Source organism: Fistularia commersonii, chromosome 30, assembly GCF_037954325.1.
Source record: "Fistularia commersonii isolate RoL2024-O1a breed Wild chromosome 30, RoL_Fcom_v1.0, whole genome shotgun sequence".
NCBI lineage: Eukaryota > Metazoa > Chordata > Actinopteri > Syngnathiformes > Fistulariidae > Fistularia > Fistularia commersonii.
In genome coordinates, this window is record NC_141313.1 from 5,598,949 (window position 1) to 5,613,680 (window position 14,732).

Genomic DNA, 14,732 nt, shown 5'->3' on the forward strand with positions numbered 1-14,732 from the left:
GCAAATTTGCATCTATGTTGTGTTGGACTGGCTACACATGTGAACTCCTGCAGACAGCATTTGTTCAGTTGGGTCTGGATGACTACGTGGTGTGTTCAGAGGGAGGGTGGGGCACGTTTGGCTGGAGGGGGTCGTTGAAATAAAAAAAAAAAGCTGTTTTGCTTTTAGCTGCCTCTCTTCTTCCTCCTCTTCATTTGATAATCCTGCCAGACCACCTCTGCTTCATAACTCCACTTTCAGATCCCATTCCTCTATCCAGTGTTTTACATTCTCACTGATCTCTCTCTCTCTCCTTCTTTCCCCCAGGTTTTCTGCTTCCTCTTTCTTTCAATATTTCCTATGTAAATCTCTAGCTTGTCTCTCCACTGTACCATGCCTTGCTGCTTGTGCCGCTCATGCTGTGTCATACGATGCAGTCGGTATGGAAGGATTACAAAAATATTCCTGTGTTCAACAAGCTCTCGCCCAAAAATAAAACATCCAGATAAGAGAAATATTATGTTTTTGAGAATTCTCAGATCACAGACAGTTCATATCAGCTGTCACATCAAACGCTGACAACATCTCTACATCCAGCTACTGATCTGTTCATGCTGCCGTCCCTCAGAGCTTTTATCTTCAAAATGAATCACATCATTCCTGACGGATCACGTTGGCATGTGTTCGCGGGAATTCCAGGTGAAATATTTTACGCTGAGATATGTTGATCTTAAGGTTACACTGAGCGCAAGGCGGTGCCGCTAAGCTATAGTTGAAATAACTGCTACAGTAAGAGCATCGAAATGCACCGGTTTAAATTATGAGAAATTCTCACCTTGTACAATTTCTATTATGGGAACTAGAAATGAAAGCGCTTAAGGGTTGAAACTGGTGTGAAAAAAAAAAAAAAAAAAAGGCTGCCCGTGCATCATGTATGCAAGAATAAAACCTAGTGTTCTGAGAAAGCGGCAAGCTGCTGTCGGCTGAAATAAGCAGTTGCTCCTTCTATGGGTTTCGGTAAAGGAGGAAGAGGAGCCTTGGATTTTCCTCAGTCCTGCAGCCCCCGATGCGAAGCACAGACACCGACAGGTAAAGCTGTGTACGATGTGTTCACATGGACTGAGACAAATCCACCGGGTGATGCGAAGCTGCTGCTGCTGGCAAATGAGACTGTTGGTGTTCTGTGGTTCATTTGCATAAACTACCACGCTAATCATTTAAATCTAGTCCTAATTATTTTCTCCCCATTTTCAAATTTTCAACACACAACCGTTTACAAGTACATTCTGATGATCAATCACTTTTTCCAGTGCCTTATAGTGCTAAATTGATGGTGAGGCTTTGAATCTACCTGAAGCGTTATTACCACAAACTATTAGTTGGGTTTTAGAAGCAACAGTCATAATATGCAAGAAGAAAAAAATATTGCAAAAAATACTTAAAAAAAAGGCTGGAAACCAATAAGTAAAACAAGATAAAAGACAGAAATAAAAATGAATCCTTCAAACTTAAAAACTTCATAAGTTACTCAAGTAATTGTATCGCACCTCCTCAATTTGATTTGCTTTTAGCAAATCATTTCTGCAATCAGTTTCATTCACAAAAACCATAAATCCTATTTCAATAAATTCCAGCCCCATGAGGAAACAAAGTGAAACTGCTGTAATCACCCTGGCGTGAGATTAAGAAAGGAAGTATGTGTTGAGATGTGGGGCAAAGCAGGAGAGAAAATGCTTTTGTACTACCAGTAAACTCAAGCGGTAATTGAAAAACAAACGAACTAACAAAAAAACAACTCTGTGCAGACAGTTAAGCACGGTCAGGGAGAGAGGGATACAAGACAGGTATGAGGAGTAGCTTGAAGGCTGGGGAAGATGTAGAAAAGCGGTGTGAGAGTAAAGAAAGCCTTGGGAAACATGGAGGGCAGGTGGGGGGGGGAGCTCTCTTGGACTGACCTACATTGGCAAAAGAGAGAGTATTGCTTCACTGAAACTGACACTCAAACTCACAGTCAGTGAAAAGCTATGTCACCTGAATCTTGCTGAGTCTGCAGTGTGTGCGTGTGTGAGAGCGTGTGTGTTGTGCAGTTATCAGATGACCTGTAACCCAAGCCGTCTGTCCTCCATGTGCTTTAGTCTCTCTCTCTCTCTCACACACACACACACGCACACACGCGCACACGCACACACGCGCACACGCGCACACACACACACACACACACACACACACACACACACACAATGATCTTACCAAAGTCTGAGCTCTCGTAACTCAGTGTGTATATGTGTGCGTGCGTGTGTGAGTGTCTTCGTGTGTGATAGAGCAGGAAAGGGTGAAGTGGGGGGGGAATAGAAGTGTTCACTCATTCACTGTCTTTTTGTCTTTCTATGGTCAAAACAGTGTGAGTGTGTACACACATATGTCAGCCTCAATCGTCTGAACACACACACTTATACTATGGTTCAGACGGCAGTTGTGGCAGGATGTGCAACCACAAGATATGTGACATATATGGACTTATTTAACTGAAATAGACTGGTATCAAAACATCGGGGGGGGGATGAGTTCTAGTACTTACACACTAAATAAAAAATACTTTAATACCAGTAAATTTATTGTATTTACATCAAATACAGGATTATGTATTATTCATAAAACTTATTATGAATTAAAACAAACTGATGGTTGGGTATACGAAGCCAGTGCATAAGGTTTAGATTATTATTTGGCAGTTTAATACCATTATACTCAAATTATGATATTTAAACTACAATCAAGTCTTATTGTGAATTTGGATTTTTTTTTCTTTTTTTTTTTTTGGTTTGTCTCCACTGCCTCTATGCAATAATAACCATACTCTAATTAGCACTGTGTTTGTAAGAGGCCTTAATACAAAATGTTATGAAGGAGATACTATCGGATATCAAATGTGGTTTGGCCCGGCACATCCCTGGATCTTTAAGGTCATTAAAAAGTTATGTTGTTAATGTTTAGTTTAGAAAATGGGGAAAAGAATAGTTCTTAAATTATGTTTGTTGTTGCGAGCAGTCTCTGGTGGACAAATTATATGAAGTTGTCACACAAACAAAATAATACAATTATTCTACATAGTAACTAAAAAGTTGCAAGAATTTTTAATATTTACAGAAGTATTACATCATGAACTGCCCTTTGAAAAAAAATGTTATGTATTAAGGGGTGTATTCAGAGTTTTCTTTAGCAAGTGGGTGAAAACAAAATATTAGTTGGAATAAAAGTGCACTGATGTGTTATTACATAATGGGCTGTTACAAAAAGCCATTAATTCAATGTGGTGTCTTGTAACTTATCCAGGGCCATAAACGGTGCAAAAGTAAATCAGCAATAAACACAACCCAGTATCACACCAGAGCTTGCAGCGGACCCATTGGCCCTCCAGAAGATACCATGTCAGCGTTCTACTGAGGTAATGTTGATGGCTTCGCCTCCACACCATCCTCACATAGCTGTTTGACGCTCGTTCGGGATTAGGCTAAGGTTAGGGTCCGAAATATCGTGCCGGAGTAGAAGTCAAAGTATTTGTTAATCTCTGCGCTGAACCAGTTCAGTTCCTGGCACAGGGAGCGTTGCTTATATGGCACTGAGACTGCAGGAAGTGCTTCGGGGCCATGAAGTTGGGAGATAGACAGAGGAATTCTTTCCTAAATGTTTGCTTTTTTTGGTCACATGAAATTTCAGTTTTGGAATGTGAAAAAAAAAAAAAAAAAAGACTCACAGCACTTTGGTAGCTCGTCTTCTCACCGTGTCATGATAGTGTTTGCAGAGGTATCGGTTTATTGCGGAAGCGTGTGTCTGTTGCATTCGGGGGAGTGTGAGTTGGCGATTGCCTGGTCATAATCATAATTGTGATCAAAGGGATAAGTCCAACGTGATGTGTTATCTCACTGCTAAATATAGTTCATCTGGAAAGTACAGAGTTGCTGCAGGCTTCGACTTCTCAGACGCTCTCTACTTCTCTATTTCCTCCTCTGCTACGTCTGTAGCTTTTTAGCATCTATGTGGTTTTTCATTTGTGGGTGTCCTTTCCTATTCGTGAGTGTGCATGTGTGTATATGTGTGTGTGTGTGTGTGTGTGTGTGTGTGTGTGTGTGTGTGTGTGTGTGTGTGCATGCATGCGCATTAAAGGGACCTTTGCCAGACTGGGAACTCTGACAAGGCTGCCACTTTATTCACTGACACTCTACTGGTGCTTGCAAAAACACACACACACACACACACACACACACACACACACACAAACACACACACACACACACAGGTCAAACACTTGCGCACGCATGCGCGTACACATAGGAGCATGGTCATACAGTGCGAGAGTAATGGAGGATCTGCCATTGACAGATGGAGATGCAGAGTTAGAGAAGCAGGGAAAGAGAAGAGGGAGGGGCAAGAGTGAGCGAAAGGGGGGGGTGAGAGGGAAGGACAGAGAGAGAGAGTAGTTAAGAGTTACACAAACAAAGACAGACAGATGGAGAGAAAGAAATAACTGTGAGAAACAGAGAGAGCCTCTTTCAGAAAAGAAAACAAACACTTAGGTAGAGTTGCATGACTTGCACTTTCTCACCCCTCGGCATCCCGTGGGTTAGTTGGCGGGGGGGGTGGGGGAGAGAAGAGAAGAGAAGAGAAGAGAAGAGAAGAGAAGAGAAGAGAAGAGAAGAGAAGAGAAGAGAAGAGAAGAGAAGATTTGAGGACGGCGGCCGAATGATACAAGTAGCGATAATTGTAGGAAAAAATAGGACAGAGACAGTACGCACTTACTAATGACATACTGCGATACAAGACAAGCATTTGGGGAACACACACGCACACACACACACCGGTGCACACACATGCTGCCGCTTCCACACACACACACACACAGACACACAGGCAAATTATTCAGAGCCGAGTGCAAAACTGTGTATAGTGTACTTACCGGGGAAGCAGGAGTAGCCCACTTTTGTAGCATGCTCCCTCTCCTCTCTCATTCCTGTCTTCCCTCACCACACCTCTTCTCTCCGCTTGCTCGGTCGTGTCCCTTGCAAAGCACCCTAAGCCTTCCTCTGCCTCCCTTTCTCTTCCTCTTGAGCGGAAAATCCCAAGATTCTGTGTAGTTTTGCTACAAACCGGTCTCTGCCTCCACTTCAGAAGAACATACACACACACACACACGCCACACTGACAGCCCATGCACTGGCCGGACCAATAGCCCACTCCTAGATCATGACAGAGAGGCAGGAGGCTCCCACACTACAACTGACACACAGCACTCAGGTGACACACACACACACACATACACACACACTCACAAAATTGGTAGCACAGACTTGCACACGCCCACAGGGAGGGAGTCCCGCATGCAGAGCTTGCAGAGCTCCAACGTGTATTATGCAAGCGGCTGAATGAGAGCCAGAGCTCTCACACTGTCTGCCCTATACACACACACACACACACACACACACACACACACACACACACACACACACACACACACACACACACACATACAGGGCCCCTCCCACAGTTTGTTCAGCCAACCTCATCAGGTATTCATTCAAAAAACACACACACGCCAGCTGGCTGCATGCCCAGAGACCGCTTACAAGCAGAGAAAGAGAGAGAGCAGGGTAGAGAGACACAGGGTGGGAGGGTGTTACAGTGAGAAGGACAGAGAGGGGGAGTGTGGGAGAAATAAGAGGGAGGGAGGGAGATAAAAAAGACAGGAGGGAGGGAGGAAGGGAGGGAGGGAGGGAGAGGCAGAGTGAGCAGTAGAGATTACAGAGTACATGAAAGAGTGACACATGGAAAACTCATGTACACACACTGATAGGCTTGTATCTAAGGCTGCAAGTGTGATACTTTCTTTTTTTTCTCCCGTGATTTAATGTTTAATCAAGATAAATGAAAATGTCAGGAGATTGTGGAAACGCCTATCACAATCACCCAGAGCCTAAAGGGGCTCATTTGCATCGCAAACCGCATCCAAAAATCTTCTCATTTGAGGAAATGAAAAACTGTTGGCAAAGCTTGGAATAATTTGTCAATCATAACAATTATCCTCTGACGATCGACTATTTATTTAATCAAGGGGTTGTTTCGACTCTACGGCGCATTCATGAGCTGTACAGAGACCCTTGAACGGCTAACACATTTATCCATGTAAAAAAAATGCAGCCGTTTTTGTGTGAAACAAACTGTGAGTGTGACCAATGACAACAAAATAACATTACCTTTTGAATGTTTTTTTTTTTTTGGTCCAGTCAAAGTTGCTTTTCAGGTCCGGCTCATTCATGCTGCACTTCCGGATTTCGACCACTAGATGTCAGGACTGCTTGTCTCCCTAACTGTGTGCAGGAGTCTATTTCCGTTAGTTAGCTGACCTAGTTAAAAGACCATTTGGAAGTAAATATAGATGAAATGCGCTCTTCAATGCTAAAAGATGTACCATGCACGGAGAAGGTGCGAGCACTCACTACTGAGACGTGACTATGGAGATCTACTGTACATACAGCACATTCAAGACACTGCAATGATGATCCCCAATAGACCCACAGCGTCTAAACACACACTAAAAAAGACATCCTGTTTGTATTTGTTGGTCTTCCTGTCAGCTTGATATCACTCCAGTGCTCTTCTAGGAATATGTTCTGGGTTTAACTCATGCAGGCCAGGAAATGTTTAAAAAAAAAAATGCACAAAGTGTGCCGGAGGACTCACAAGTATTCTTTAATCTGTGTATTGTTGTATATATAATGTATTGTGGTTTTGGTTTTTCATATTTATTATTTCCAAGATGCTATTACAGGACTTCAAAGGTTCTCCAAATGTGGAAAAGTTTCTTTTAATTAGTGACTTGGTTGGCGATATCTAATACTATGATGTTGGGAACTTCTAAATAAAATATTTGCTTTGTATTTATTACAAACTGTAGTTGAATACAGAGGGACCCTGTGGTAATATCAGTCTTTTTGTATTATCTCTGTGTGAAATCCAGGTGAGAATTGGAGAAAAAATGCACAAAGTGAATACAAAACCTAGAGAAATATACAAGAAGAGAAAAAACATGCCGCCAGACCGTGTTTGTATTCAAGTTGGTTTTCGTGCATTGTGTAATCTAAACAGCACAGTCACACTCAGTTGCCTAGGCAGCTAATTGGACCCTGTTGGTATTTAATCATAATCCATTTGTGAGGGTTTGTATACAGTCTGTAGCCAAGTGAAAGCACTATGTGTGTGTGTGTGTGTGGGGGGGGGGGGGGGGGGGGGGGGAACAAGAGCAAGAGATTGTGATCAACAACAAGGAGAGAAATGAAACGAGACTGTCTGAATGGTGACTTTGCTTTTTCTCTCCATGATGTTGATCTTTGTTCTTCTGTCAATGCTCTGTAGCCATTATGAAATGTCCTTCAAACCCAGCAGAGAAGTACATAATTATATATTTTGTACTGATGGTTTCTGTTTTGACAGGCACAAAACAGCACTATTTAATTGCTGTTTTGAAAAGATCACCTTTCATTTTCTAGGACGTGATTTTTTTTTAATCCTTTATCAACATGGTATTTGGATAAACTTGAAAATGTGGTGTTTTGCCATCTTCAATAATAGGTTTTTGTTTCATTCATTCAGAACTCGGGGCGGATTGCATGTGTCTGACTGTGAGAATTAATGGCATAATATCAACAGTGAAATTCACAGAACTCTTTTCCCTTTGTGTTTTGTCTCACCCTCTCTGTCTTGAAACATGCAATGAAAAACGGTTCCCGGTGCTCTCACTGACGGTCCACGTGCACAACTCGGTCCTTGCACTAACTGTGTGAGAAACTCCACGATCAGAGTTTCTTACCTGCATTACTTTGTTTGCAGTACAAATAATAACAATAAAAATAATAATGATATAACAAATCAATAGAAAAATAATAGAGGAGGATGGATGTAGGGATGCAAATGTTATTTTAGATATTCTCACACTTGTTTGTGTTTCCTCACATTTTACTTTGAATAAAACAGTCACATGGGGTAAAAGAGTGATGGGTGAAGGACCCCAAAGATTGACTGAGGGCCTCCGGTGTGCTTCAAAAGTGATCTGTATGGGGGACCTTCAAACAAAATATTTTTGCTGGTGAAAACAACAGTGGGGTATTGATGAAATGCCAAAACAAATGTTTAGATAAAGTGATGACAAAGTTATAAATAACCTCATGAAAGATAAATACTCGATTAAAACTGCTTCATCTTTCATATCTTTCGTCTTCTATCATCACAGAGAGGCGCATCAGTTCCAGCCAGTCACTAAGGAAACTGCTGAAAAGCTTCTATATATACACAAGTACATATACATATCAGAGTTCTCTGCTCTCGCACGCATGCATGCACGCACGCACGCACACGTACGCACACACACACACGCGCGCGCGCTTTCTCCTGCTCTTCCTCACCCACGCAAACTTCACACATGGTGCCGTTATGACAACAGCAACCCCCTCCTTCCTACACTCTGCTCGCCCCCCAAACACACCTCCATCTCTGCCAGTGATAGTCTGAGCTCTCTCACTTATCCATGGCTTTCAATCGGTCTGTGTCTGTGTGAGTGTGTAAGTGCAGGAGCAGGTGCAAAGCCAATCTACTGGGCTCACAAACAAACGCACACACATACAAGATCAGTGCTACTCTGGGTCTATTAAGACAGTAATTACAGCTTATTAGTCATGTCAAACCAACGTACAGTTCATGCTTTATTATGAATAATCTTTTGTGTTCATTATATATTCTTGTACACCGTGCCCCCTAAACGGTGGGTCATTTACACACTCAACAAATATCTTTCACTTCTGTGCGGCCCCTTCCATGTCTCTCACACAAACACTCTGCCAGGCTGTGTTAACTCACTGGCAGTATAGTGTGCTACTTCTGCCCAAGCCACATCCCATTCACAAACCTGCTAATCCACACACACTATTAGATCCCTGCTAGTATATGGCACACACATGCATGCACACACACACTTTGACACACGAGGATTAGGGAGGGACTGGAATGGATGGGCAAATCACTGCTAAGCTCCTCTATTGCTGTATAATCCGATGGCGTACACACAAACGCACACACACACACATACACACACATACACACACACACACGTGTAAATTCGCACGCGCATACGCTGAAATGCACAACGTGAACTGACGGCCTCTCTTTCGCTTTCACACAAACAATTATGGGCAAACAAAAGCAGTCTGCACTGAAATTGGGACACAAATGTGCAGACAAACGTCTGACACACTCATTAAAGGGCGCACGCAGACGATAAAAGAGGAATTGAGTAGTAAAAGTAAAACACGGGAAGAGAGAGAAAAAGCGCGGGGGTGTAGACTGACAGACAAATATTATGAAAAACACCTCAGTTCATTGTTACTCCGCACTTTCATTCATCCGACCTGCTCAGCATCCATGTGTTCATTGCTCTGCCGTAAAAACAGAGGAGCCTTATGATAAAACATTGTGCACAAAAGATATTCAGAATTTGCCTTTAAGGTCATTCACAAATGCTTTCACATTTGAGGTGTGAAAAAAATCCTGCTCCAAGTCAGTGTGTATTCTAAAAAATATAGTCTGATCACTAGCATCCATACACAGCTGGTAACTTTTAGCCCCTGTAACTAGTATTACAGGCGGCAATCAAACATATTTCAAGCAGTAATCAGACTCTGACATGTGTGTGTATGTGTGTGTCTGATCATGTCTTAGCTGGAATGGGGTTGAGAGCAAGCTGACAGGTGTGGGGCGTGTGACTGAGCAGCCGCAGGGTGCAAAATAGACCACCTGCAAAGACAAATGGTGGTAATCGCAGACCTGTGCGCCACTTTTTTCTGTCGGCCCAAAAATGTAATATTTCCCTTGCACGTCAGAATGGGAGAGACAGGACACACACGCTGTTGTTTTTTTTTCCCCATGCAACTGAACACGCTGATCATTTTTTGCCCGAGGTAAAGTGTCCCAGTGAAATGGGGACGGACAGGCTGACTTGAGAGATTTGGCATGAACACTCACTGCGGTGGGTTTTGTTGGCATGAAAAGGAGGTGGGCAACTGCTCAGCATGTGGTCTTGTCTTTGAATAATGCGTTCGAGGCAGTACTGTATTCTGACCCCCCTCCGCCCCCCATCCAAAAAAGCAAATTCCACAGCCAGGAACACATACACAACACAATCACAACACACTCCACGGGTGACTGCATGTTTCCCAGCAGTGTGTCCACTATTGAGGCCAGAAGCTACATAGTGCAAACAAAAGACTGATAAAATACACAAAGCTGTATGCACGTCCTTTCACTTCACAGTATAGAATCAAATTTATATAACCATGTTTCCTGGTGAATAGCCAGGTTGATTACTCCAGGAAGGGGAACAGTGGGTCGTCTCAGTGGAGCCACAGATGTTTTGTGAAGGGACAATATCTTGTGTCAACAACTGATGAAAAAATACCGTGTTGTGTCGACAGTGAATGCATTATTACATAAATTATTTTGGAGTGGATAGGAAGTGTCAGCAACACTGTGCATGTGTTTTTGACGTGACCACATGAACTCAGTCGACACCAAGAGCAGTATGTGACACACTTTGGGTGCGATGTGGAACAAGAACATTTGGTTATTTGAAATTGATCTGATCGAGCCATATTCCTTTAACCGACCAACACCACGCGCTGTAAAAAGCCCTACAGCGGTAATGTCCACATAACTACATTTCTTTGTTTTCTATCAGACAGAACATCACAATTAATTGATTTCATAAAACTTAGTTTTGAGTACTTTTATTCAAAAGTACTCCTGACACGCCCACATCCAGCGAGGAGAAGAACTTAATGTTTGTCAATCCCACAGTTCATGACCAACTCCAAGGCATCAATATATCTTTTAAAAAATGTGAGAAACTTTTGGATCTTTTTAAATTTCATGCGGTTGGGATTTTTTCTGCATAATCATATGTCAATGTATTCTTTCTCTTTCCTCTGTCTTGGATGCCAAGTTTTTTGGGTGGGTGCAACTGAGACATTGCTCAATGTGATGTATTCTGTTGTCAAATCTTTTTTTTTTTTTTTTTTGCCGCTGTTTGAACTTTGTTGGTGGGATTTTCATCAACCGCCACTGCTGAAGTTTTGTTTGTTAAATTGTGAAGGTTAGAACTAGGACAGAAGATTTGCTTGGGGCTGGCCGGTCGAGATTTTCATACCCAAGGACAAAAGAAGTACTGAAAAGAAGTATACCTATGGCAGATGCAGATATGTTCGAGCTTGTGGCAGGAAGTTAGTCATCTTGAATGAGAATCATTCAGTTTTTGAAATGAATTGCCTCCATGCAAAGCCCTGCAAGGAGCATCTCTGTTCAGGTGTGTGTGTGCATTTTTTTTTCCTTTTAACTTGTGTGTCAGATAGTTTACCACTGGTTTTGCAGCTCTTAGTGCAATCCCTGCAGGATCTAAAAAAGGATGATATGAGTCATTTCCAACAGTAGTTTTGGATTTAATGAGGCAAAGACTCCTTGATTCTGCCACCTTCTGGCCCCTGTAGAAGTTTTAACTAATCTCCACAATGGCCACTCTTAACGGTCAGAGGAAGGTCGTGTTTTATTGATTTATTGTTTTCTGACCTATCATAGTTCCATGTGCTCACTTTTATTTAGTTCATATTTTAGGGAACCGAATAGCTGACATTTCCACAGTTCCAACACTGAGGGTTGTGACATTATAAGGATAAATGGCAAAGGACGAGTTCATGAAAGATGGCCTTCTATCTGAACCACCTCAGGTACATCTGCCATCACTCCTTTGCACGGTTAATGTAAAGTCAGCGGTTAAGTGTACTCTTCATGCAGATACAAATCTCGTGTTTATGGGAGTTGTGTTTCAAGCAGGTCTCGGGCCTTATCTTGAAAAATTACGAGAAGCAGGCAAAAATTCTCGTCAGACCGCCTTTGTTTCCTAATTGCTGTGTTATGTTTTTATCTCATGAAGGGAGTAGAGGAGAACAGTCCGCACGGGGGAATGAAAAAGTCCCATTATGAGGAGCGATGCCTGCTGTGAGCCTGGCGTCGATCCCCTCTGTGAACATTATCTTCGACGGAATCCCAATTCTTACAAAACTTGGCAGATCAAGGTACATTTGCCCTTATTATACAGCCTTCTTCCAAACCTTTCAAAACATCTTGAGATTTTATTTCTTTTTGCGGGACACTAAGATAGATGGTTATGGTAGAAAAAGTATTGTTTCGTACATGGACTACAAGGCAACTGTGTGCACTTAGCTGCAAATGTTTTGAAGCTAAGGTTGGCAGGACTTACTAAACCTCTCTGTTTCGGCTTTCCGTTTTTGTCAACATACATTTTTTTGTTTTATTTTTCAGAATAATTATTTTGTTCTTTTTCTCCACTCATTATCTTGACCCTAAAGGTAGAAGAAAACATAGTGTCATGGTATTGTCTAAAAAGAATCCCCTAAAATGGACTAAAAATAAATTACATTGTAAAAGTCAAACTCATTTAACAGCTGCAAGGGAAAAAAAAGGATAATGAAATACTCTAAAATGGTAAAGAAATCACATTAAAATAGTCAAAATTGCATTCAAAAAAATCAGAGAGAAATTACGTAACACTTTCTGCTGAAGTTAAACTGTGCAAGATGCTTCCAAACAATTTGTAGTGAAACACTCAAAAACATCACTTTATGCTTCAACCACTCTTGAGGTGGAGACTAGGGTCACATGTCTCTGGCATCTCTAAGTTTGAAAACCCACTGGTTTACATCTCCGCTGCCCCCCCTGAGTTTACAGGCTTCTCCTGACTTCACAAACCAGCCTGCATAATGAGGCTACAGAGGAATCACTGAAGTGTGAGCTCCCACTGCCTTTAGTGGATCTGAGGAGGAGTAGCTTTACCCCAGCTGTTGAAGATTTTATGGGGAGAGTGAGGTTGACCTCACTGACTCCACTGTTTTTCTGTGTCACTTTTCCAACTCACTTTACTTTAACATCCGTATTTTTGGCAGGATTAGATGCGCGCGCACATGAGAAACACAGCTGTGGGGACATTCCATCTCAGTGACATTTTCCGGGTGGGACTTTTTCAAAATTTGGCATGACCGGTGGTGTGCATGTGCACGCACGTGTGTCCACTACCCTGATCCACATGCAAAATCCTCCTGCATGGATACAGCTGTTGCGCAGATTGAAAAATAACATGTTTTAGAACTGTTGGCACACACATGCATGCGCTTCAACCACGGCTCCATTTGAATCTTGGCTCAGAGGATGGCTAACACTGTGCATGTTTGTATGTTTGACAGGCAGTTATGTAATGCTATGCTGTGTTGAAGACCAACTGAGGGAAGAATACTGTGAGAAAAATGGATGGATGTAGGGATAGATAAAAAGAGCAGAGGGGGAGCAGCATTAAAATAAAACAGGAAAAGGAGGGCGGATGAGGAAAAAGATGGAGTGAGACAGAAATGTCACCTTAGTAGCACTGCAGTGAGTGAGGGAGGGAAACCTGGAGGAGACTTCAGAGATCTATTAGCTGATAGAAGTCATGCGGACAACCTCCCAATCTTTAGCCAATTGATTTCAACTACACTGCATGGGGGCTGTGTGTGTGTGTGTGTGTGTGTGTGTGCATGTGCATGTGTGTGTCAGTGGGGGGTTGTGTCTGTGTTTGTGTGACTGATGGTAAAATGTCAGATTTTCGACCTCAGAGCATAAAGTAGTAGTGCTAGAAATCTCTCTTATTCCACATTGCTTTGTGTACTCTAAGTGTGTGCGTGCATGCATGCGTGTTTGAGTGCGTGTGTGTGTGTGTGTGTGTGAGTGTGTGTGTGTGTGTGTGATCATGCATGTAAATGTGCGTTGTGAGCAAGGGAGGGCATCACTGAAAAGGGATGTGGAAAACTAACCAAGACAGAATGTAAATGTTGACTCTGGTAGAGTATGAACAAAGTAATCCATTAAATTTTTGGACAATGCTACAGTCGAGTCAGGGTCATTGCACTGCAAGGAATGAATGTAAGTCATTGCAATGTCCTCCTAAGTGACAAAAACAAGTTGGTGTGTTCTATGAGTGTGTTTCAAGAAGACAGCATAATGGAATGCCTGGGTTCAAGACTTGCCAAGAGCACTTTTCCCATACACCAGGGAGCCAAGACTTCCCCAACCAGCCAAGAATAGCACTGACTATCTTTTACTCTCACTCACCCACCCACACACACACACACACAGACACACACGAGCACTTACACGTTTTACTCTTCGGATCCAATGAGGGGGAGGTTGATAGTGTGGAGAGGACGACGAAATAGGGGCAAAAAGACATGGACATGGTTTTATAATTTAAACTATCATCATTATAGTGCAAAGCATGTGCGATACCGCAGGATTGGGGAAAAATAAAGCTGCAGGGTAAAGCAGCACTCTTCAAGCTCCCTGGATGAATGAGTGTACTTTGTGTTGCTATGTGTGTGTGTACTCTTTACTGAGAGTGTTTGTGCATGACAGCAATAGGCTGGTGGATGAAGAGAGAGACGTTAGTGCACACACTACTCCTCTTGCAAAAGAACAACACAGCGCAACACGGTTTCCATCTACAGCCTGGACCGTCGCACCAGCAAAAAGGAGCTTGTCTTCAAGACTAAAAAAATGATTTTTAAAAATAGCTGGAGGACTAACTTCCCGTCTTCCTCGGAATTTAGCCAAAA

At 42.4% G+C, this 14,732-nt stretch overlaps 1 protein-coding gene across 3 annotated transcripts in view; it reads right to left on the reverse strand.

The window, feature by feature from the left end:
* The window catches only part of atxn1a (ataxin 1a), a 104,807-nt gene that overhangs the window by 15,499 nt on the left and 74,576 nt on the right, over positions 1-14,732 (reverse strand). Inside the window, exon 1 of one of the 3 annotated variants that reach the window (XM_086177686.1) lies at positions 4,934-5,089. The exons of the other annotated variants lie outside the window; for them this stretch is intronic. The gene's annotated coding sequence lies outside the window, so the exon portion shown is untranslated. Of the gene's footprint in view, positions 1-4,933; positions 5,090-14,732 lie in introns of those variants that run through there. 3 annotated transcript variants of the gene reach the window in all.